The sequence below is a fragment of the Mus caroli genome, chromosome 12 (genome assembly GCF_900094665.2).
Source record: "Mus caroli chromosome 12, CAROLI_EIJ_v1.1, whole genome shotgun sequence".
Taxonomy (NCBI): Eukaryota; Metazoa; Chordata; class Mammalia; order Rodentia; family Muridae; genus Mus; species Mus caroli.
In genome coordinates, this window is record NC_034581.1 from 52,069,069 (window position 1) to 52,094,127 (window position 25,059).

General features: G+C 41.6%; 1 long non-coding RNA gene across 1 annotated transcript in view; it reads right to left on the reverse strand.

The window, feature by feature from the left end:
* LOC110307464 overlaps positions 1-25,059 on the reverse strand; it is a 39,483-nt gene that overhangs the window by 12,651 nt on the left and 1,773 nt on the right. Inside the window, exons 2-5 of the long non-coding RNA XR_002379394.1 lie at positions 9,143-9,277; positions 3,717-4,011; positions 1,692-1,943; positions 1,037-1,210 (exon numbers count right to left, since the gene is read on the reverse strand). This is a non-coding gene — a long non-coding RNA (uncharacterized LOC110307464). The remainder of the gene's footprint in view (positions 1-1,036; positions 1,211-1,691; positions 1,944-3,716; positions 4,012-9,142; positions 9,278-25,059) is intronic.

Below are 25,059 nucleotides of genomic sequence, written 5' to 3' on the forward strand. Positions count from 1 at the left end.
TGGTGTGGCCACTAGTAAGTTGCTCATGTCCTTGTTACCCATGCCTTTGTAAGCCAGCAGAATGAAACATATGGGGGTGGGGAGGGAAAGAGAGAGGGAGACTAGTTGGAGCAGAGGAAGGGACTTAGTGGAAATGGGAGAGGTGGCAAAAAAGGATGAATATAGCAAACACATATGTGAATACGTCATAATGAAACCCATTATCATTTATAATTAATATATGACAATAAAATGTATACATGTGTCTTAGTCAGGGTTTCTATTCCTGCACAAGCATCATGACCAAGAAGCAAGTTGGGGAGGAAAGGGTTTATTCGGCTTACACTTCCATGCTGCTGTTCATCATCAAAGGAAGTCAGGATTGGAACTCAGACAGGTCAGGGAGCAGGAGCTGATGCAGAGGCCATGGAGGGATGTTCTTTACTGGCTTGCCTCCCCTGGCTTGCTCAGCCTACTCTCTTATAGAACCCAAGACTACCAGCCCAGGGATGGTCCCACCCACAAGGGACCTTTCCCCCTTGATCACTAATTGAGAAAATGCCTTACAGTTGGATCTCATGGAGACATTTCCTCAACTGAAGCTCCTTTCTCTGTGATAACTCCAGCTGTGTCAAGTTGACACAAAAATAGCCAGTACAACATGTAAGATGAGAAATAATAAAATTAAAATAACACTAAGAAATATAAATTAAAAGTTTCCTTTAACCCCTGACTCTAATACCCCCATAGGCACTATTTTGTTTGGGAGGGGTGTCTTCCAATATTTTTTTATATATTCACATGTCACTTAATGATAGAGATTATTTCTGAGAAATGTACCACTAAGCAATTTTGCCACCAAATGAACCATATAAAGTGAACTTGTTCAGACTAACTTGATGCAGGCAGAAAATGAGATGAACGTGAAACTCACTTCTAGAGTGAAATGAGATCTAACGCACTCTCTTCTACTGAAGAGGACACTGCAGAATAAAACATCTGGCCTAGCATGTCCATGATCTTTATCATCGATATCCAGTATTACACACATACTTACTTCTATGTAGCTGGCATAGGTCTGTCTGCACCAACGTAACGACAAGCATGGGAGTTACTATGCTATGGTGGCTAAGACATCACTGGGTTGTAGGAACTTTCCAGCTCATGGTAATCTGTGGGACTACCGCCATATCTGTGAGTCACCATTGACTGAATTGTCCACGGCACAAGCCTGGATATATGAATAAGCAGTAATACACATTATTTCACAGGTTTTTCCACAGAGAAAAACATACATTACACATGTTCCATTGTTTGCTTCTAATCACATGAAATTTATCTTGGGTCACTCCATGTTATCCCATGAAGAGCATTTCCTAATTGTCAGATTGTCCTTGTTAATAATCAAAAGGCCCCTTGACTCTGACTAGAACATGCAATGCTGCACTGAGCAATTCCCCCTTATTTTTTTATGCACAGGTTTATCTGTAGAAATATGTTTTCAGAATTGAGATGTCATAGGATTTTAATTTGGGTATGTTTTAACACTTATCAAAGAGTGGCCTACATTTATTTAATTATTTGCTTATTGCTATCTGCCTCCTGGGGGTTTTATGTTTCTAGAAGACAGAGAGTGTTTCACTTCTCTTTGCTCCACATTTCTCATGAGAATACCTAGTCTGCTAATGCTGAATACAAACTAAAGGTCCTACCTTAGTGTTTGATAACACTGGCGTAACCCTTCAGCCTGGGGCTAGGTTGAGATGCAGATTGAGGCGTTCCTGCGTTTATATTTCAAGATGAAAACAGCACTGATAAAGATAAAAGTGCCGAATAAAGAGTGACAGCTTCAAGGATAAGGTGACTCCTCCATCTGGGGACTGGGTCAATGTCAGGCCAACCTCTGGGTTAATCACACAGGAGGCTGAATACCGAGGGGCAGGCAGAGCCTAGAGCGCTCCTGCCTGAGGAAGCCAGGGAGACAGAGAATAGCACATACTTAGAATCCAAGCCAAGACTGGGGGAAAGGTGAGGGTACCCTTAAAGTAGAACCTGTTCAGGGATGGATGGCAGGGGAAGGAGAGGGGAGGGGCAGGCAACATGGTTTGAGTTTAGCTTCTCACCCAGGTTGTTGTGGATGCTCCTGGTTTTGCTCTGCTGCTCTCATACTTAGGGAAGTTGCTAGCAAAAGGCTAGGAAAAGCACAGACCTAGCAACCATGTTTGACACGCATGCTCCTTACCAGAGCCGCAGTCCCCACAGCTTTAGAGGCTCAACCCAGCAAGTTGACTACAGTGAATATTCTCTTTCGTTCCGCAAGGTCTTCATCAGTCATTACAGAAGCAAGCGAACTATGTTTATCCAGGTTTGAAAACAAAAAACAAAAAAACCGGAAGGGCAGATGAGGTATCCTGTGCGCAGCTCTCATCTGAGCCCTTGCTAAAATCCCTCAAACCTTGTCAGAGAAAGGTAAATTGGTAAGACTTCTTCGGTTGCGTCAGCACGGAAGTGATAACATTCGAGAACTGCAAATGTGTTTTTATGCTGCTTCAAGGAATTAACTCTGCTGGTTCACTTATAAGAGCACACATAGCGTGTATGTTTACTGAAGCATCATGTTTAAAGGCAAAAATTAAGTAAAATAACTTTCCATCAGTATGTTAAATGGCTTTTTATTTATAAAATGCTGTCTTATATAACATCCTTTGCAGCTGCTAGGACAAGGTAAACCTCATTGTGTAGAAAGTAGAGCAACGGCCAGCATCATTGCTAAGTGAATAAAAGTCCAACTTAAAACAGCATATGTTCTGTTCAGTTTTGTTCTTTAAAAGAAAGCATGCATCCATAGCAAGTTCCGTGTTCCAGGTCCCCATTCTTTCCCCAGCAGGTCACCTGACCAGAGCTCCTGTTCCTCACCTCCATTCGGTGCCTTACGCTGTATCTCAGCTCCAAGGCCTGATAGCCTTTGTGGTGCCTTGATACCTGCCCGGAACAACTCTTCCGGAGAGTCAGAGGAGGAAGAAGAGGCTACCCCTCACTCCCCTACCGACACAGAAGTGTAGGGGATCCCCCTCAGTACCTACTGCACCTGCATTGTGGCTCTCTGAGTGATTTCCCATACTCACAAAAGGAACCAGCCCCCCTTACCCCAACTACCCAGCACTTATAAGGTCTTTGATTCCATTCAATGGCCCCTTGATCTTTAAAACAGCCTGGTTTGTTTGTTTTTGTTGTTGGTTTGGTTTGGGGTTTTTTTCTTTTGGTTTGGTTTTGGTTTTTTTGGTTTTTTTGGTTTTTTGTTTTTTTGGTTTTTTGGTTTTTTGGTTTTTTTTGGTTTTTTTGGTTTTTTGGTTTTTTGGTGTTTTTCGAGACAGGGTTTCTCTGTGTAGCCCTGGCTGTCCTCGAACTCACTCTGTAGACCAGGCTGGCCTCGAATTCAGAAATCCCCTGCCTCTGCCTCCTGAGTACTGGTTTAGGTTTTGTTGTTGTTGTTTTGCCTCTGACAGTTTTATTTTCCAAGTTGCTTTTTTGTAATTAAGCATTTTAATAAAAGTGTTGTTTTATCTAAAAACAAAACAAAACAAAACAGAACAGAGCAAAAACCCTCACACTTACATGGGAATTAAAAATGTCTGTTAAAAATATGAAAGGCCATTTCTAACAGTCGTCCCTGGGGAAAGGAATTTCTTATTTCAGTTGTTTTATATATTATTTTTATAGCTGCAGTGTTCACTTACAGCAGCTATTATTTCTTGAGTTCCTTTGGTGTATACGTTATGTGGTGTCTGGTGATCATTTTTTACTCAAAATAATCATCACTTCCGAAAACTCTGCTTCACAGGGCTTCACAGAGCTGGGGAAATCTCCGTGGCTCACAGAGCTGACTTCAACTTTGTGGGTATGTTCTCACGGCCCAGTACTGCTTGGCTAAAGAAGAGACTCCTCGGAGTAGTCTTACAAAAAGTAGTAGATTCCGACTCATGCTTTCACATTTTGATAATTGGAGCCATTCAGTCTGCCTTGGTCCTGTATCTTAGAGAGAGAGAGAGAGAGAGAGAGAGAGAGAGAGAGAGAGAGAGAGAGAGAGAGCATGAGACAAATATATATATATATATATATTTGAAAATGACAAGGCAAGAAAAACATCTTGGCCAGTACAACTGGCTGTAAACTCAACACTCAACATACACTCTTTTCGGTCAAGATTTTAATCAAAAAGCTCAAATGTGGCAGAATATCATTTGGGACATCAATTTGCAGGTCGCCTACCTGATGCTAAAATAATGATGCCTTTGCCTATATTTTAACAAAAATTTCAAGTTTGGAGAGTTTTAGTAAATTTACTTTTGGTAGTATGAAAAGCATCATAAGCCAGGCAGTGGTGGCGCACGTCTTTGATCCCAGCACTTGGGATGCAGAAGCAGGCAGATTTCTGAGTTCGAGGCCAACCTGGTCTACAGAGTGAGTTCCAGGACAGCCAGGGCTACACAGAGAAACCCTGTCTTGAAAAACCAAAAAAGAAAAGAGAAAAAAGAAAAAAGAAAAAAAAAAGAAAGAAGAAAAAAGAAAAAAGAAAGAAAAGCATCATAGAGTGTGCAGTGTTTATGTAATTTGACCTTGTTGGATTATGACTCTTTGGTATGAAAGAGGATTTTGCATTTAAAATGTAGAGAAGCATACATGTTTTACAGTAAGGTGGTGTCTGCATTAAAAGATAATTGATAGCCAGGCAGGGTGGTACATGCCTTCAATCCCAGCACTAGGGAAGCAGAGACAGGCAGATCTCTGAGTTTGAGGCCAGGCTGGTCTAAAGGTGGAGTTCCAGGATAACCATCGCCAGACAGAGAAACCCTGTCTCAATAAATAAATAAATAAATAAATAAAAGACAAATGAACAAAAAGGTATATAGGCATATTAAGCAAATAATTTATCTCACTGTAATTACAGCCAGGTCTATTATTTATAAATAACCTTCAGGGTTTTTGTAGTGTGCTTTGAAGATGAGCACCTGCAAACTTAGAAAGCTTCTACTTTACAGCTGAATGCCAGTGCCCAGTGATCCCTGGGTAAGGCAACAGGCTCAGCAAATCAAGAAGAACGAATAGAAACTAAAAGCAAAACAAAGAAGTACAAAAAAAGGAAAGAAAGAAAGAGAGAGAGAAAAAGAGAAAAAGAAAGAAAGAAAGAAAGAAAGAGAGAGAGAGAGAGAGAGAGGGAGGGAGGGAAGGAGGGAGGGAGGGAGGGAGGAAGGGAGGAAGGAAGGAAGGAAGGAAGGAAGGAAGGAAGAGAGAAAGAAAGAGAGGAAGTCTAGTTTCCCCAGTTCCTTTAATACACAAATATTCATGTTCTGAAGGTTTTTTTATAAAAATGCAGCTGTGTTAGAAAAGTTGCTCCTTTGAAATGGACAGCCCGTTTGGCCATCTGATTTCAGGTGGTTGTGTTGGTGTAAATTTGAGTTGGAGAACACTGTCCTCTAATACTTAGATCTGAGTTCTTAGAAATAAATGATCTTTTTTTTTATTAGTTATTTTCTTTATATACATTTCAAATGCTATCCTGAAAGTTCCCTATACCCTCCGTCTGCCCTGCTCCACTACCCACCTACTCCCGTTTCTTGGCTCTGGCGTTCCCCTGTACTGGGGCATATAAAGTTTGCAAGACCAAGGGGCCTCTCTTCCCAGTGATGACCGATTAGGCCATCTTCTGCTACACATGCATCTAGAGATATGAGCTCTGGGGGTACTGGTTAGTTCACATTGTTGTTCCACTAGAAATAAATGATCTTAACAGCTAATGTAAAGCCCAGAGGCACACTGGCACTGATCATTGGAATGGCCTGTGAACGAGAGTACATATTTTATTTAACTCCACTATCCAGAAAGCGTGCACGTAAATATACCAAGCCCAGCCTACAGGGCTGAGGTAGCTCTTCACATTTATTTTAGTATGAGCTGTTTTCTTCTTTGAACCACTAATCAACTCTAGCACACACTATTTCTGCAATTCAAGTCTATTTGTACCACTGTCTTAGAACCCTAGTAGCCTCTCATCAGAATACTGGTTAGGTTCCCTAGTGTGTATTATCATTTATCCAGTGGCTTGCCTGATTATTCATGTGTTTTTGAGATTTGTGAAATGTGGCAGATAAACAGGTTTATGCTGTGTGCAACTTGGAGGGCAGCCAATGTCTGCCTGCCTATACAGTGTATTTACCCTCCCTCCCTGAAGCTCTCTCCCATACAGAGAAGCCGTATTTTAAGCCTAACATCACTGTCGAAGGCAATCCAGTAATGTCACTGCAGAAAACAGCAGGTGCCCATCCACTCATTTGCAGCGATTCTTGCAGTGAAGAAAGTGAATCAATGATTCACCCGGTGGACAAAGAAACGTTGCAGCGAACACGTGGGGAAAAAAAATCAAATGCGGGGGAGAAAGTAACACCTTTCTTGAGAGGTGTGCTCTGATTTTAAAAAGCAAAACCTCTCTCTCTCTCTCTCTCTCTCTCTCTCTCTCTCTCTCTCTCTCTCTCTCTCTCTCTCTCTAAAATTAGGAATGTTTTCAAAGTGTACTTGCCGCACCTCAGAAAGCAAGGGCACACTCCCTCTCCCCTGCCTCTGCTGTTTTATTGCTTTTGTGTTGTACTTCTAAAATAAATATCAATAAATCATTGCAGTTAGATACTCTAATATAGACAGAGATGTACTTGACTCCCTACAGTCATTACAATTGGAGGGGACCCTGATTAGGACGCTTTACTTAATTAAGTGACATCGTCTAAAGAGAGTTCTTCCCTCTGCTTTCTGTTTAACAGTCTTATAAAACACCAACAGAGGAAATTCATTCTGTTGTTTGCCTTCCTTATTGTAAATGGTTCCTTCTCATTCATATTTTACAGATGTGTTAATGAAATGGCTAATAAGCCAAAGAGTGCTATTCAGCTGCAGTTTTTGCCTCAATCAGCCCAAACTACACCGACTAGAAACATTTTCTCTTCTGATCCGGAAATGTATGAGGTTTTTGTTGTTGTTTGTTCGTTTGTTTGTATGGCAGCATGTGTAAACGGCAATTAAGATGACTTAAAAGAAAAATTTCCAAAATAACCAGACTTCCTATATGTACAGTTCAGCAGAGACCTTTAAAATCTCTTTGACAAAATGGGGGGTGGGGGTGGGCGAAAAATAAGCAGTAGCTGTTTTTATAAGGCATTGTGCCTTTACTCAAAGAAGTCATTAAATTTGGATTGCCAATACAAATATGATTATATATGTTTTCTAAATAAAATGTTGTTATGTTGCAACTGAACTCATCCATTTATTGTTTGTTTACCTAATGCTCAAACTGCATGTTTTATTCATAGATGTCTGGGAGAAAAAAATTTTGCTTGATAATCACACCGAGCATATTTAACAAAGGCGGTGCTCCTTTTATTGGTGAGCAAGTTTAAGCAGAATGATTTCATTTTTCCCCCATTTGTTAATTCAGACTTGCAGGATCCTTAGCGTTCAGCTTTTGTTTCTCCTCCTGCTGCCTTTTATACCTTTAATGTATGCATGCCTATCCACTGATGGGAAAATATCATTTCCTGAGACTCTTCCTTGTTCCTGCTTGGCTGTTCTCTCCGTTGATTTCTCATTTTGCTTTGTGTTCACTAGTTAATTTTGTCAACTCACTTTATATACAAGATAGATACACTGAACTCAAGGAAGGGACTCCCTGACAAGGGGGTTGAATTTCCTTTCACCAGAGTAAAAGAGATCATTTTGGGTCCTAACTGCATTTATTTTCTTGTCCCTTTAAAATAATGCATAATTGTGTTTCTAAAAAGATTAAAAAGTGTGTAAGATAAAGTAGCCAAGAAAGTGAATAATTATCAGCACCATAGTATTGTTTTCAATACTGGGATGTTTCAGTAAAAAATGTTTGTAACTTCAGCAAATTGACAATAGCATTGTATCTGAATTAGAACAACTAAAAATAGTGTTAAATGTCATGAACTCAGTTTAGCTTGCCACAGACTGTCTTCACCTTGATACAATGTGTAGCGAAAAACATTAGCTGATCTGTAAAATTTAAGTGCATGTAAGTCTGAAGAGAGATGGCTGAGTGAATCACATGCAAGGGGCTTTTCAATTAAATGCTGAACTAGTTAAAGAACATTTTGTGATATTGCTAAGAATCTGCACAATTTTTTATACCCATTGTATATTGGTTGGCTATCTACCAAATCAAACAATAGTAATCATAACAGTATAGTTGTTAGTCAATCTGTTTATAAGCTTTTGCTTTATAGACATACCATCTATATAGGACCACTGCCTGGAGACAATCTTAAAGTATGTAATTTTTCCTAATTCTCCCAGTTAGGAAAGCCAAAAAATCCAAAAAACAAAAAAAACCCACAAAACTTAAAAAAGTTAATATTCTCCTGGACTTGAGAGTCCCAGAAGTTGCTCGTGACAGTTTTACCATAATTCCAAAGGTGCTATTTATTAAAGACTAGTATAACACAATTTTTAAAGTTCATACAATTTTAGGTTCTCTCCTAATATTGCAATCTGGATCGTTTTTATGGCTCAGTTAACCTACCATCTGCTAAGCAAACTTCTTTAAGTTCTCCAGTTTAAAAGGCATCCTTGTCCCGGCACTATACGCAGGACACTCCTACCCCTTGAGACAATTTTTAAGGAACTAAATGACATAAAGTCGGTGTGATAGAGATTTTTATTCCTCCTTACTCCTGCATTTGTTTACTTCTTTAAAATTATTTTTAAGCTAATCCACTCCCCCCACCCCAGGACTTAAAGCTGAATGAGAACTGTGTCTAATGAATACCATTGAGGGTAGAGTCGCCACTGAAGCATTATCTGGCAGAAGAATGTGAGCCCTGTCTCAGCTGAACCAATTATTTTTATCAAATGACTTTTCTACTTAAATTGTTTGCTTTAAGAAATACTGATTTTTTTTTTAGGGATAAGCAGAGTTTTTGTAATGCACATTTTAGACCATGATTATCCCAATCCCTACTAATCAAATTGTGGGCTTATAGTTAGAAAGCAGTTTGTGTGGGAGCAGAATTCGCAGCTCTCCCTGGAGGACAAACACAGCCATCTTGTGAGAGTGACTGTGTGCTTAGAAGGAAAAAGAAATCACACCCCAACGTACCTTTTTATTATTAATTGTGACATGCATATCCAAACTAAAATATTTGTCCTGCAGCTGATGGTCTCCATAAGCGGAGTGGAGAGTAAGTTTGAAAAGGGTCACAGGCGCTTCCTCTTGCTGTGCTGGGGAATAAATCTGTCCAAAGAGGAAAAGAAACTTTAGTACTAGAGAGAAGAGGATTCTCGGAACTTGCTTTCTTTCTACAGGCATATGTGTTTTCAAGAAAGGGAGTATTTAGCAAAGGCCTTTCACTTTTCCTTACTTTATTTTTTGAGATCTGGGGATGAGGCAGAGGGGGAACACCACATCTTGCGTGCTGTAGGAGGAGACAACATGCAGACCAGAGCAAAATAAATAAAAACTAAACAGCGCACACCAGACAGCTTTAGCTTTCTTCCAAAGCATGATTCAATCTACCAGGAGGTAGCTGCCGAGTCTGAGAGCATCTTCAATAACAAGCAATGCTTTGTAAACACTGGGGACCGGGACGTGGGTGCCTACCTAAGACATCTCACTTACATCTACAGCACTAGTTTTATGCCTAGTTTTGCCTCCAAAACAGGCTAGCCCATTCACAAATTAGCTTTCTAAAGAGGGCAAAACTTGACAACCAGCTATTGTCAAAACGTGTGCATAATTTTCCTTATGTCATTTTTCAAATGTTATGAAGTACCTTGGCGGTTCACAACACTCACCTTTCCTATTGGATGACTAACAATAATAACAAAAACGCAGATTTTTTTTTTGATGTGGGCTACATGGCAAAAATTTTAAAATGAAAAAGAAACCAAATATGGCTTACAACAAACACACTGTGAACTTCTTGAAAACAGCCTGAAAGTAGTATTATTCCCCTGGTGATGTTTTTTTCTTTTTTCCTAAGAATTATAAATCAACTGAAACTTAATGTGCTCTGGGTAGAAGCAAACACTGAATAAGTTGTGAAAATGGGATAGTGTTCAGTCCTATCTGTTCTTTTTAAGATAATGTGTGATGTTGTTGTTACATGGTTAACTTAGTTCAGTACTGTGTTAATCCAAGAAGAAATGTAACATGATACTTACTTGCAGTACATTAATCATTCATAATATCCCTGGACTCTTGTGACTCAAGAAAGGCTCGGTTCCTCGCCACTACTTAGTACTTATACAAAAAGTATTTAATAACTCAAATTTATGGTCTAAATTTTATTTTTAAAATAAGTGTTTTTCTCCCACACAAAAATACATGTAAAATTAAAACAAAATTTAAGTCAGATTATCCTAAAGCACACATAAAATGACATTTGTGGGATTCTTTTTCCAAGATTTTATTTCCATAACAGTTACTTTAAAAGAATTAAAAGAAAGTGAAATTCAACTGTGTCGTGGAGTGTAATGAGTCAAACATTTTCTCCCCATCCTTCTTTCTACAGAACTGTGGGAAATGTAGACTATGGAGATCAGATGTTGCACTGGTGTGAAAGGTGTTGCAAAGCATCCCCTTGATTGGTTCTAATTAACTGTGATGCTCTTGTTTTCCCAGTTTTCGTCGGGGACCCACTACACAATGCCTTTTATCTGGCTTTCAATAGATTTTTACTTAATAACAGCTGATCACTATATCTGCAGCCTTTGGTTTTTTTTATTTTCTAAGAGTTTCTCGAATATTTTATTTCTATTTTAAAAGATAAATTTGAAGACATTTCTACACCTTAAAAAAAAAAGTAATAAATGTTAACGGTCCTCATGTGGTCTTTCGAGTGTATTTTGCATATTTGCATTTGGTGACTATATTCCCAAGCCACGTTTCAGTTCCTCTTTAAAGACTGTATATCTGGGCAAATGAGAAGTTCTAAAAAACAATCAGGAACTGTTTTTTTGTTTTCTTTACTTTTTAAAATCAGACTAACTAAACAGAACAGAGCCAAAACATAGAACTTGCATGGATTCTTTGCAATGGGAAAGAGTCCAGAATTTAAAATATTAAATGAAATTATTTGCACTCACCTTTCTGTTGACGTAAGCTGAAACAGCCCTGATAGAGATGTCATGAATTTTCATCAACTTCACACATGGTGTGCATTCAAAAACAATTTTTTTTATTTGCCCCGGGGCCCCCTGCACGTCTCTGAGGCATAGTAATGGTCCTGCTACAACGTTTTGTAGGTACAAACCCATGAAGCTCCAAGAGCGCTAGGAGATATATGACTAAGGTACACAGCCTTTAATCAAGAGAGGGGGCAGAGGCATTATGTAACAGGAAGTTTCCAAAGACATACACGTGCTAAAATGAGGAGCTATTATTAGCAGCTTCGTACTTTTTGCCATTGTAACTGCTATAATTTGGTAGGCTACTACCCTTTCTAAGACCTGAGTCAAACAGAATCATCTTATACTGGAACATTATAGCTTAAATTGTCCATTGATCTGAGTAGACGTAGAAAGTGACTAAATTCCACTCCTGTATTTGTTCATCCGTGGATACAGTATGACCATGGGGGCAGTGAGTCAGTCCACCACTTCAAAACAACCAGCATCCTACCTTAATGGCAGCTCCGTGAGGCAAGCATGGAGAAAAAAAGATGGAATTGTATCTAAATCACACCTTGAAGGGTAATCTCTGCCAAGCTTCTATCCTCCTTAAAACTGTTTGTTTGTTTTTTTTAAGTCTAAGTAAATAAAAAGCACTAAGATGAAGTAATGCGTAAACATTAGGAGGGATCCAATGTTGGCTCAGGGAGATACAGCAAGTTCCCTCAACGTCTTTCAAAGACTAAACCGTTAAATGATCAGACAAGTCAATTGGCTTCTATAGCCTTCTTCCTGAAACTACACTACTAGTCTTCCATTACAAAAATATACACACCCACTCAGTTCTTCTTCTCCTATATTGCTCACACAGTGTTTTTGTGATCAAAGATCTAGCTTTCTCTCCATGTTTGGTACTTTGACTGGGTAAGCATGCGATTAATATTTATTGGCTGAATAAATGAGTCGATACCTAGACTTCTGTATTTTCTTATGACAACATCTGTCTTGGGATGATACCCCTAGCTTTTCTAGTATAACTTCTAAACTGGATGTATCAACAACAGAATGAAACAACTTGGTTTGAGATTTTTACCAACCACTTCTCCCAAGTAGAACTATTAAATCACTTTCCCATGGTCGTGAATTGAACTTTGATATCAGGTTTGCGAATACCAACTCCTGCCTTCATGTGAATGAAGAGGTGAATTCTTGAATTATTTTTTTTTAAGCCAGTGTTTGTTCTAGACATTGGTAAAGAGATTTCTCTTAGTGGCTCCATTCGTTTTTTATTTTTTATTTTTTTTTTGGTTGGTTTTAAAGACAAGTCTCTTGTAGCTCGGGCCTTGAACTCATGATGTTGCCGAGGTTGACCTTGAACAGCTGATCCTCCTTCCTCAGCCTCCCAAGTGCTGAGAGTACACAACTGTACCCCCCCCCCATGTCTTACTAGGAAGACATCTTGAAAGCCTACTCGGAATCTGTGAAGTCTGTAAATGCTTATTTAGATATCAACACCACCTGTACATCGAGTGCTTTAACCAACTGGAACGCAGAGGTAAGATTTAGTCTTTCTGGGGTACTGTCACTATTACTGTTTGCCTCTTTCCAGGATTGTCCTTCTTGGTGGGTAATCACCACCCAGATACAAATGTCTGCTATGAGAGACTGCTTAAGGGATGCTAGGGATGTGCTTGGTACATAAACATATATTTTCCACTTGAAATGATACTTTCCTATTCGTCAGTGAATGATGACATGAAATGACACCCTCATGCTCACCCTTCAAAACTGTAAAGAATCTTGAGCCAGGCCTCTAAATCAACAAGGAGGTCTTCCAGTAGCTCATTGGGCTAAGAGAAGGAACAGGCCTAAGGCCACCTTCTAAACTCAGGAACCCACCACCATTCACTCCATTGATTCCACTGTGCCCCAAGCTACACACTAAGCTGTGAAGAGAACTCATGTAGGGATGGAGGTCGGGAACACAGTGCAGTGTGTAATTGTGGTCACTGGACCACCTTCCTAAAAACAGCCTTATGTGGGATTGTGAATAACAACCGGCGCTTGCATTTATTTATTTATTTATTTATTTATTTTTTTTTTTTAGTTAACAAGGCCATGCCAATCAGTTTCCAAATTTATCTGATAAAGAGGTACCGTGTTTGTGAACTTGATTGCTTCAGAAGAAGTCATTCTTTAGGATGGTAAGGTCTTAAATGATGGGCGTTCTGCAGTGAGTTTACATCTCAAATGTAATAAAAGATTAAGGTTTTCCAAGTTATTTCTTTTTTTAAAATCCTTGCTATGTTACATCTGGAATTTTTTGTTTGTTTCAAACAAAACAGTATCATGCCAATCATAATTCAGGTAGGAAGACACCAGGTTTCTCTCTTACCAACTGGCAAAAGATGGACTTTTTTTTCTTGTCATTTTTGTTTGTTTTTATTTATCAAAACTGCCTAAAATCTTATTTGTTTTGTTAACATTAAAAGAAGAAAATACCACAGTCCAGCATAGTGGTGCGTATCATTAGTCCCCACACTCAAGAGGCAGAGACAGGAGGATCTCTGTAACTTTGATATCAGCCTAAGAGTTCCAGGATAGCCAGGGCTCTATACTGAGACCCTGTCTCAAAATTAGAATAAAAAAGAGAAGGAAGAGGTAGAGGAGGAGGAAGGAGGAACAAGAAGGAGGAAGATGGAGGAGAAAGAGAAGGGGGACAGGAGGAAGAAGAAGAAGAAGAAAGAAGAAGAAGAAGAAGAAGAAGAAGAAGAAGAAGAAGAAGAAGAAGAAGAAGAAGAAGAGGAAGAGGAAGAGGAAGAGGAAGAGGAAGAGGANACTATTACTTAAAACTGTGCCTAAATATGGATAGCAAGATAGGATAGATAAAGCCATTAAAATAATAATAATAATAATAATGAGGAGGAGGAGGAGAAGAAGAAGAAGAAGAAGAAGAAAAGAAGAAGAAGAAGAAGAAGAAGAAGAAGAAGAAGAAGAAGAAGAAGAAGAAGAAGAAGAAGAAGAAGAAGAAAAGAATTACAAGCAAAATAATAAGGGTATTTCATGAATTGAGTTTCATGAATTGAGTAAGAAAGTGTTCAACAGCTGGTAAGATGGCTCAGCAGTTAAGAGCACTGATTGCTCTTCCAAAGGTCCCGAGTTCAAATCCCAGCAACCACATGGTGGCTCACAACCATCCATAACGAAATCTGATGCTCTCTTCTGGTGTGTCTGAAGACAACTACAGTGTACTTGCATATAGTAAATAAATAAATCTAGAAAAAAAAACAACAAAAAAAAAGAAAGTGTTCAACAAATACTGCGAATCAGGCACAATCCAAGGTATAAACAACACACACATAAACAAAAATTATGTCTGGTTGCTTTATCACTTTTAATTTGTGGACATGGACTGTGACCACCTAAGTCACACATGCTTAAATTTCTTCTTGCCTTTTGTTCTCTGTTATCTTGAAAGGAAACCTTATCTGGAAGGGTGTTAGGAAAACTGGAAAAAGCACCTGAGCAAAACTTTCTGCTTCATAACTTAAGAAGCAAGAAAGAGTGTATGTCTTCAACTTGGGTGGGGCCACTTGAAAGTTCCTCCCAAAGTCACAAGAGGACTTTAGCCTCTGCTTTATTAAGGGTCTAAAATGAATTCATTACATTAAAATGACTCTCAGCACAAGAGCCAGTAATGATTTGTATTATCAGCTAATAAAATGGGGGGTTAGGCATATTTGTTCAATAAAAGCCTGTTTTATTCACTTTTACAGACATTCTCTCTTCTTTTTTGCTTAATGAACATGGAAGATTGTTCATCATTCAGTATCGTTTAAATTATAAGGCATATATCTGTCATCTGGTTTTAAAATATTTTCCCCCTTTTTGGTAATGTAGATGACTAATGTCTATCTTTGTTCCTTAAGAATATACTAATGTGATAACATAATTTTGGAAAATTAAATTTGGAGGCTTTTAATTTTTTAATTTTTTTTTACATTTTACATCTAGAGACCCACTTAGAATAGTAGAAATATTCTTTAAGGGATATATCTTGCTAGCTCTCCTGAACACTCACACTTCAGCGAATTGTACCTTTCTTTTTCTGTTCAAAAGTGTTAAAAGCTCTCTCATGCCTACCTGTACCCTGAGAAAAGTCCATGGGCACCCACGGAATTGTCTTGGTGCCTATTAGTAACTTATGGCTTTTCCTTTGGTGATGATACCGAATTTGAGGTCCCCAAACCACTTCCAAATAAGCCTATGAGAAAAGAGTCTCTCCTCTGAACCAAGGAGACCTACGCAGCCATTTCTCACCGGTAGAACTTTCTCTTGGTGCATCCTACATGTTGTAGCCTCCTGTACAGAGCACTGATATGTGAAAGACATGTATTTTGATTTTACAAAGCCTCTTGTCTGCCAAGTACTAGCTTGTTTAAACCTGAGCTAGGAAAAAATCTTTTGATATAATCCCAATTTCACATTTCTCTGAAAGTTCAGTGCCTAATCTCTAATGGATTTAGGGGGGAAAGGAAGGGAGAAAAAAAAACCAACCTTTATTAAAGCAAATGCTGTAAGCCAGAAATTTGTTCAGCTGACATGAAGTAGCTCCAGATTTTATGGACAGCACTTGATTTTCTCTGCACTTGTATTCACTGCTGCCTAACAAGGGGAATTCCTGGGTTCTGTTCCCATCAGTAACCAGAATCCGACTTCTGTGGGACTTTTCAATGCTGAGGCTCTCTATAAAGACACAACTTACTTTCTCAAGGAACTGCTTAAGCATTTCATTATCTAAGCCACTTCCCTCCCTGTCCTTCCTAGGAATGAATCCTCCCCCCTCCCCCATCTGTTCCAAATTTGATGCGGAAGATACAGAAGCAGAGCTGAACAGGGGACCTGTGAACTGCCATGAAAGTTTTCCTGGTACCTTCTAGATGCTACTTCAGGATTACATGACTGATGACTCAGTCCTCTGTCTCTCTCCTGGCAGCTAAATGGGACTATTGGAGAGCTGCCAGGAGGGTAGGTAGCCAACCTGCTTGCCCTTGATTGTGCCTGCCAGCTTTTTAATAACAGAAGTAGGGTCAAGTAAGCGAAATCACCAACGGAGGAGAGTATTCTGAGAATGCAAAGGCAGTTAATGTCCTTCCAAACCTCAGATGGCTGGCAACCCTTGGCAGAGTAATCTATGATTTGTGGCACCTGACCCTTTCACTGTGACTGTTATCTCTGTATTCACTAGAAACATATTTACAGAATCTCTCCATTAGCAAAGATGCCTTGCGTGTGATTACCCAATTGTCATGGTCACACTAGGGTTTTGATACAGATCCTGTTCACAAATGAAAGGGTCCACTAAACTATACACAGAGCCGGTTTAAAGCTGGGGTCCTCCCTCAGTAGTCCATCAAGATTTCTCTTGGTAGATTTCAGACAGATTAGCACTATAGCCTTGCCCCCCTTCCCTCTTTCTCTTAAACTATATTCTGTCTTCCACATCCAAGTTCAGAAAAGAATTCCTGAATTATTTTTGGATGCCTAAACAGTCTTAATGATGTTCATAGTAGCTAGCAATAGCAATTGTCCTAAAGAATTTCTTTCTAAAACCAGTAAGTACTGCTCTACACTTAGTACTTAACACTCAGTGTACGCAAGTACTTCCTCCTTAAAGAATTTCAGTCACAGTATCAGTTAACTTTTCGTTCTGACGGACTCAAAAACAAAGGGGGAAAAAATTAAGATCTCCTCCCTGAGCAAGTAGTCACAAAAGAACTATTTAAAAGTTAAAGAGTGACCTTTAAAAGCGGCGCGGGCCTCTATCGGATCAAAAATAAATGGTATTGAAGCCCTCCTTGTTAGAAGTTCTCGCATTTACTTTCTGTGCTGGCTGTCTTTAGTATTATCTGGGAAAGGCAATTTAGTAAAGAGAATCAAACGAACTAAGAAGAGCAAGAGCCATAAATTGTGGAGCAAAATGGGAGAAGTCATAATTCTGAATCCTTGCTATCTCCCAAGTGAAGAAATATTCTAAGCAAATCAAAGTGGCAGCCTTACTAGATTAAACAATGAAGGTAATAAACTCCCCGCCTATCCTGGTTTCTACTGACTTGACAATAACTGCAGGCTACTCCCTTAGAGCGGCCTAAGGACTAAATAGCTCAGATCTGGAAGGTTGAGTGACCAGCTCCCCTCAGCCTGGTTGGAGGCTTTGAGCCTCTGGAGCGTGGCGATCAGAAGAGAAGCTAGCTCGGTGTTTGAGAATCTTTGGTTTGCTTTAGGGAGACAGAGGGCAGAAACTAGCCAGGCCGCTACCAGTGCAGAAAAGGACCTGGCCAAGGAAGACCTGGTGCTGGCCAACTGTAGGCAGCCCAGACTTAGGCCGGAAGCTAAACCCAAATCCCAACCAGCGAGGATTGCCCCACCCCATCCGACCCCCAGGGAGCCGGGTTAGCCTGAAGGCAACATCCCACCAGGCTCCGGGACTGTGAGAACCGGTCCTCCATGGTCCTGAGCTACGATGACGGTACCCTGATCCATCGCAAGAGGACCGGCGCGGTGCCGGGTGGGTGTCCACTGCCTGGGGCTTACGAAGGCAGCAGCCTTCGGGCGCGCACTAGCGAGGAAGCTCCACGTGGAGCTGGGAGCAGGCGCCCTGGTTGGGACTCCCCCCACCGACCCCCGCGTGCACTCCGGGCAAGGGCACCCTTCTTTGCTGGTATCCTCTGGACGCGGTCCGTCGCGACCTGAATTCAACCCCTGGAAAGATGATCGCAACTACAGCGAGCAACAGGAGAGGAATAATTTAAATGGGGGAGGGGAAGGACAAGAGGGCCAGAAAGAAAGCTCACAAGAAAATCCCCTATCGCCACCAAAACCGTTTCTAAGAAGTCCTGAGGTATTATTCCTGAAGATTTCACTTTAGACGCTGGAAAAAAAAAATTATTCCACTGCTTTTAATTGAAGTAAACAAAGCGCAACAAATCCTAACTCAAATATGATTGCAGTGAGATTAAGGTCTAATTGCTTAGGGTTCAGGTGGAATCTGCAGGCTAAATCCTACAGGGCCAATCTGAATTTCTCAATCCTTATGTCAAAAGGAGAGCGCTGAGAGCCCACACGCTTCCTAACAAGTCATTTTTAACAGTTACAAGCTTCGCACAAAGACCACACAGGGCGTCTAAGAGATGCAAATCTAATCCCTGGTCGTTCTACAGGCCTTCAACAAAGATGTGCTAAACCCTAATAGAAAAGAAATCAGTTCTCTGTCACCCGTCCCTGGTAAAATCTATTAGAGAATGGACAGAGCAGCATCTACAGCAGTTGCTGTAAAGGTTAAGGACAACTACAAATAAGAGAGACCCAAGTTTTGTTTTCCGTGTGAAATACCGGGAGACGCGAACCCCAAATGAGCGACAGGATTCGATCCGTGGCTTCGCATTCATTTGAACGCTAGAAACAAACAAACACACACACACACACACACACACACACACACACACACACACACACACATTAAGACTTTTGAAGACTCCGTTTCTGAATTTAGGAGAGATGAAACAAATTCGCCCAAAAGATGGAAGGAAATCTTTGCTTCCAAAAGTATCAAAGACTAGGAACGGGAAAGGCAGTGTGAGCTGCATGCGCTCCAGTCGGGTGGAGTTGTTCCCCAGAGCCTGGTTCTTCCACAGAAAAGCCCGACAGCCGAGCCGCCCCAGTCTGTGCTCCGGACGCGCACGACCTCAGGCTACTGGAGCTGAGCGGAAAGGCGCCCACGGCCCGCAGCCTGGACCACTTCCCTCCTTCCCAGATCGGCCAGCACCGCCGCCATCCCTCCCGGAGACCTCACCCTGCTGGCCCTGCCGGCGCAGAGCGAGCCGGTGCTTCACAGCCGCCCAAGCGTCTCAAATGAGCACTTCGGCCGGTCACCACCCAAATGAGGTCCTTATTCAGGCAGTCAGTGTCATGCTGGGGTATTTAAAAGGTTGTGATGCAGCTAAAATACTTCACAGCGTGTGTGACCCTTAAAATAGAAAGGGTCCCGGTGCCCCAGCGCTCCAGAGATGCCCCCTAAGGGGGCCGAAGTGGGGTGGGGACTTCCTTGTAGCTGCATAGAACCCTCCCAGTAGACCCGAACAGTCTTTGGGCTCAAAAACTATGTGCACCCTGCGGAGCCAGCTGGCCCTAGCCCGTTATTTTGTTGTCATTATTGTTTGGTTAACTGGATTGTTTTGGGGTGGGGGTCAGCCTCTGCCAAAACACCGCCCCAACGGATCAAGGTCTTCCATCTTGGGAAGCTTAGAACTCCAAAGTGGGGGCTATGATGTGGGATCCTGTCTCAGACCCAGGCGATCTTCCCACACTGTTCCTAGACAGCTGGGTGGCCCTTCATAAGAGGGTTCCCTCCAGGTCATGCTTGCAGGAACTAAAAGGGTTCAAGTCTCTTCAAAAGCATGCCTCCCAACTTGGGAGGGGTGTAACGGGACATATGTTTCCAAGAAAGTTTGTTTGTTTCCACAGAAGTTTCCAGAAGCCATTTTCTTTCTCTCTTTCTTTCTTTTACTTTCTTCCTTTTTCTTTCTTTCTTTCTTTCTTTCTTTCTTTCTTTCTTTCTTTCTTTCTTTCTTTCTTTCTTTCTTTCTTTCTTTCTTTCTTTCTTAAAAAATGTTTTGTTTTGTTTTAAGAACCTACTGTCATCTCTCCCCACAATTACATCCTTTGCTCCCAGGTTACCACTAATTTGTACCTTCTTGGGAGACAGAGCACAGTGTTGTCAAGTGGGATTAGCAAGATGGACTAGAAGGGGTGGGCTTGCGGCTGAGACTAGGATACTTTGCTTTGTCCTGCCAAGATGTTTCTTATTCTCAAGCCCTGGCAGTATCTTCTAGAGTTGCTCCTCCCGTCTCAGACTATTCCAGACAGATGTGCCCCCACCTCCACTTGGTGTTATTCGGGCACAGCCTAGACTTGCCTTCTGTGGGGCTTTCCTCCCTCTACCGTTCCTGGTATTATTGGGATTTCTTTAGCCTGTTCTCTAGGCTTTCCCTGTCATGTTTCTTGCATGTCCCCTGACAGGCAGACCTTGGCCACTCTTTGGTCTTTTTACTTCCCAGTGCCCTCCCAGGTAGACCTTCCTGGCTTTTATTTCTTACAGTTTACCCCATCCAATGTATCTGCTTTTCCTTTTAGTGGTGGCATTAAGAAAATGACACTGAATTGCCTACAAAATAAGACTGCAGCTCTGAGTCTGCAATTGGATAAATAAGCAAGTAAAACAGGCAGGGAAATGATGAAATGGAGAGTAAAGGGGACAGGGAGAAAAAGTGACAATAAAGTCGCATCTAACTACAAGAATAAAAATATCTGTACCTGCAGGTGGTCCTTGGGACTCCTGGGGGAAGGCAGGCCAAGTTTTCCTCCCTCAAGGTCTATCTACATCTAAAGACTTGGCCTAGAAATCCTAATCCTGATACCTTTGGCCCCCCAAAATGGGATAAGCACAAATCAGCCTCCACTTCGAGAGTTGCTGTTGTTTGCTGTGAGTTTGTGAATCTCTTGCGTAGCTGCAGCTTCCTGCCCCAGGAGGCTGCTCTGGCTCTCTGTGGCTCTATGTTACCATGTTCCTATGTACTACCCAGCCAAACCCACTCTCCACTCTGTCCCAGAATAGAAAAGACTAGTCTGGGTTCTGCTGATCCCAGCCTCATACTCACCTCCTCCCAGCTGTAGGATCTCTGTCCTCCCAGGTTGCAGAAGTGGAAAGTCTGAACCCTTCCTGCTGAGCAGGCCTCACTTCTCCCTCACCCCCTCCTCCCAAAGTGGACTGTGCCCCTAGACAATTGTATCCATAGGATAGGTTCTGGGGAGAAAAAAATAGAGAGCTCTGGGGGTGGTGGAGGAGCTCTGGGGGTGATGGAGGAGCTCTGGGGGTGGTGGAGGAGCTCTGGGGGTGATGGAGGAGCTCTGGGGGTGGTGGAGGAGCTCTGGGGGTGGTGGAGGAGCTCTGGGGGTGGTGAGGTCTTTAGATTCTTGTGGTCTTTGGTGCCTGTTAAAGAGAATACTGGGGTCTTCTTCATTTCTGATTTTTGAATAGTTTTCCAGAAAATTGAGCAAAACTGAAACCCTCCCCTATCACTACTCTATTGGTTCTCCTGAGACCTTCACACTTTACAGAGAATTCTAAAACTACACTTGTTCAAGAAACACCGATCTGAGATTCACCATTTATCCTCCTCCATTTGAAACTAAAAGGAGGTACACAAGAGGTACACTCTATTACTAGAGTTGCAGACTGTTAGAAAGTTAGTTATTTTCACTCGAGAAAACACTGAATTGTCTTTTTTCTGCCCCATCAAAACAGCTATGGTAACTTTTGGTTTGGATTTTTCTTTTGTAAAGTTTTAATGATTTATTTTTATTTTATATGCACTGGTATTTTGCCTGCAACTATGTGTGAGAGAGTTGGATTCCATGAAACTAGAGTGACAGGCACGGTGCTGCCATGTAGGTACTGGGAATTGAACCCGGGTCCTCAGAGAGAACAGCTGGTGCTGTTAACACTGAGTATCTCTCCACCCGACCCTCTACCTCCGCCCCGCCCCCTGGCTTTTTTTTTTTTTTTTAAGTTTTGTTGTTATTGTTTGCTGCTGCTGCTGCTGCAATCCTTCCAAGTTAAACTCTTGGATCGGTATCCCGACCTAATGAATTAATATGTGTATGTTCTGGGGTTCAGAATTCATCGGAGTTTCTACTCTTGCTCACACCAGGAATGCATATGTGGTTTCTAAAGGCATAGGAGGGGTATCATCGTGGAGTCAGACTGGAGCAACAAAAATTGAGACTCACAGCTGGTTTGACCCGCTTGGGTGGGGCAGATGGTGAACTGGGCGAATGGGGAATTGAGGCTGTGGATTAGGTGCTGCAGCAGCGGCTTCCCGTGAAGCCCTGGGCAGAATTTGGAAGGAGAGGGGAGCAGGCAGAAAGCCGGAGACTGTTGCCAGCCGCTTGTCTTGGTTCTGAATGAAACATCGTAAAACAGCTCTGAGATTTCAAGATCTCATACTTTTCAATGAAACCCTGACAACCAATTTGGAGCCATCAGACCGCAGAGGGCCCCCATGTCTTGAGCTGTGGAATTGCAAGGTCAAGGTCGCCGAGTTGTCCCCCCAGGTTTTCTCCCAGGCTCTGCACCTCTGCCTCAAGTCTGGGGTTGGTATCCTACGCAAGTAGAGGGCGGCATGGTTCAAGTTCGTGAACTTTAGTCCGAGGCAACACCATTTTAAAAACACTGGTATTACCTAGTGGTAAGCAGCAAGGCGGAACACAATTAACATGGAATCTTTCTGGCCATCCCCCGCCCCCTTTCTGATTCCAGAATCCCGATTTTTATGCAAGTAAGTCATATATCCAACAGGAATATTTCGTTCATGTTACACTGGGACTAGAAACCCACAAGCCTCACAGGTGATACACTGGAACTAAAGATGCATAGGTCTGAGACTAGAAGAAAATATTTAGTCCTTGCCTACGGATTCTGTCGCCCATCATCTGCTCTTAATGCGCTCTGTGTCCGGCTCTTATGATTGCAAATGGCCCTGTTTTCAAATGGAAATAAGACTTGCAAACTGATTATGTGTATTGAATCAGAATCACTCACTAGATCCTCTTGTTTAAAATGGATTGGGAAAAAAAAAAAAAAGAGGATGATGGCTGCGGGCCTCTGTAACCAGCACACCCTCTTCTCTGGAAGACCTATCTGTTTTGCAACTTCTTGCCATTTGAACACATTTCAGCCTGATAATTACGTTACCATTGTGTTGTGGCCCAGAGCTCACACACCATACCCACAGCTCCTCCCAGCTACCCCCAGACCAGCTCCACCATCATTAACCCTTAAACCACACACTCCCTACCCAGCCTTGATCCACTTCACCACAACACTTGGGTCCACTCACTGAATCTAGCACCTCTCAGATGTCACAACTAGGGACAGAAGCACACACTTTGCCCAGGCACAGATCTTCTCACCTCTCTCCTTAGCTTTTTTCCCCCAGTCCTCTCTGCTCTTTCCTGGCCTTTCCAGGAAGAAGAAGAAGAAAACCCAAACAAACAAACAAAAAAATAAAATAAAATAAAAAACTACATTATCAGTAGGCTCCCAACTTTCAGAGTCACACAACCCATAGAATCTGAGTGGCAAGCCATGGCAAGATTTTTTTAAAAATTAATTTTGTGTTGCTGTGGCATTGTCCTTGCTAGAAAGGTTTCCTCTAGGAAGGTGAGTACTAAGGTGGTTGGATAACACCACAGATACCAGATGTTTTTTCTTTATCCCCATCTCGTGCTGCATGATAGGCTATGGAAGAGTGAGCATCTTGTTAAGTATTCCCAATGGATTTTTTTTTTCTTCTATTTAATGTCAGTATGAAGCAGATAGACTGACTCTATGGTTGTCCAAGCTTTACCCGTTCTATCAAATGTGGATATGGTTTAATGCAGCATTTTCCAAATGGACTGAACCCTTGCTAGCCTCAGCATTGTAGCCAGGAAGCAGTAAAGAACAGCCAAGTAATGACACTGGGTGATGCTAGTGCTAACTAGCTACAACTTCTGGCTGGCTAGCCAGAGGCAGGGATGCCTGCATGCTTTTGACTCAGGGTTGCATTCCCACCCCACCCCACCCCCAGCAAAGTCATGACATAAAATAAGCTGCCAGTCTTCTGCCCTCCCACCTCCTGTCTTCCCCTACACAGGCCTGCAGACCTTGAGGCACCAAGGAGTGGCCAGGTCTGGAGAGATAATTAATCCTCTGAAGTAGCCTGCCTCTGCTATTTAGAAACCTGGTTCTCCGGGAAAGATCTATGGGGCTCTAACAACTTTCTAGCCTAGGCAGGATAGTCAGCTCAGTAAATATTGTCTGGGTATCTTGAGTTAGGGCATAACAGGCAGCTAGCTCAGAGGATTGTTAAGGCAATTCTCAGGTTTACATCCCTGTGTTCATGGTATGCGGTGTACGTAGGAGATGAGATAAATCAGTAGGCATGCAGATTAAATAAGCCTGTGTCTCTAGCACTTTGGAAACCTCAAGCAACATCTTTGAGAAGTGGGAATTGAAAGAAGGTGGTATTTCCGGGTGATTTCTCACAGAATCATTTCAGGCACAGTAAGTGGCAGGGTGGGGGTCATGGGGGGGGCACCCAAGGGTTTCTTCCCATTATATGCAGGATAATTTCTCACAGTTTTGAAATAAATTTTAACAGCAATCACCCAATGTCCTAGAAATGAGACACTCCACCAACAACCTCTGCTCCTGATAACTGAGTGCTAACTAGCAAAGACAAGATTTCCTAGAACACGGATGGGTAGGGTTTGCCTTGTTCACTCTTCACCAACAGTAAGGCAGACAGGCGCTCTTATTTCCACTACTATGTTTAGACCCACACAAAGTGACCCTTTGATATCAATAAAATGCAGAAATGTTTCTTGTTTTGATTTTCTTTGCTATGTGGAAGTATTCTTACCAACTCATCTATGAGTAGACATTGCCAGTCCAGTAAGATGTCTTGTGCACAGATATGTCTCAGGCACCTTGCTAATAAATGATGTCAACATCTCTGAGCACAAGCAGTCTTCTAGAGTTTCACATGACAAGAAATAAACATCCCAGCTGAAAATGGGCCAAAATAAGGAATTTTTGTTTATCTTTAAGGGAAACTAGGCTTCATTTGGTGTCTTGAGGTAATAGATACATTCAATTTTTTTCTATCTAACTAATATGTTCTGTAACATCCAGTTCTGTACTTGAATTTCATTTTTAGAAAATCTTTTGAATAAGCATGTAAAATCATACACACATAAATAAAAACACCCATTTTCACATTTATACCTACATCACATTTGTAC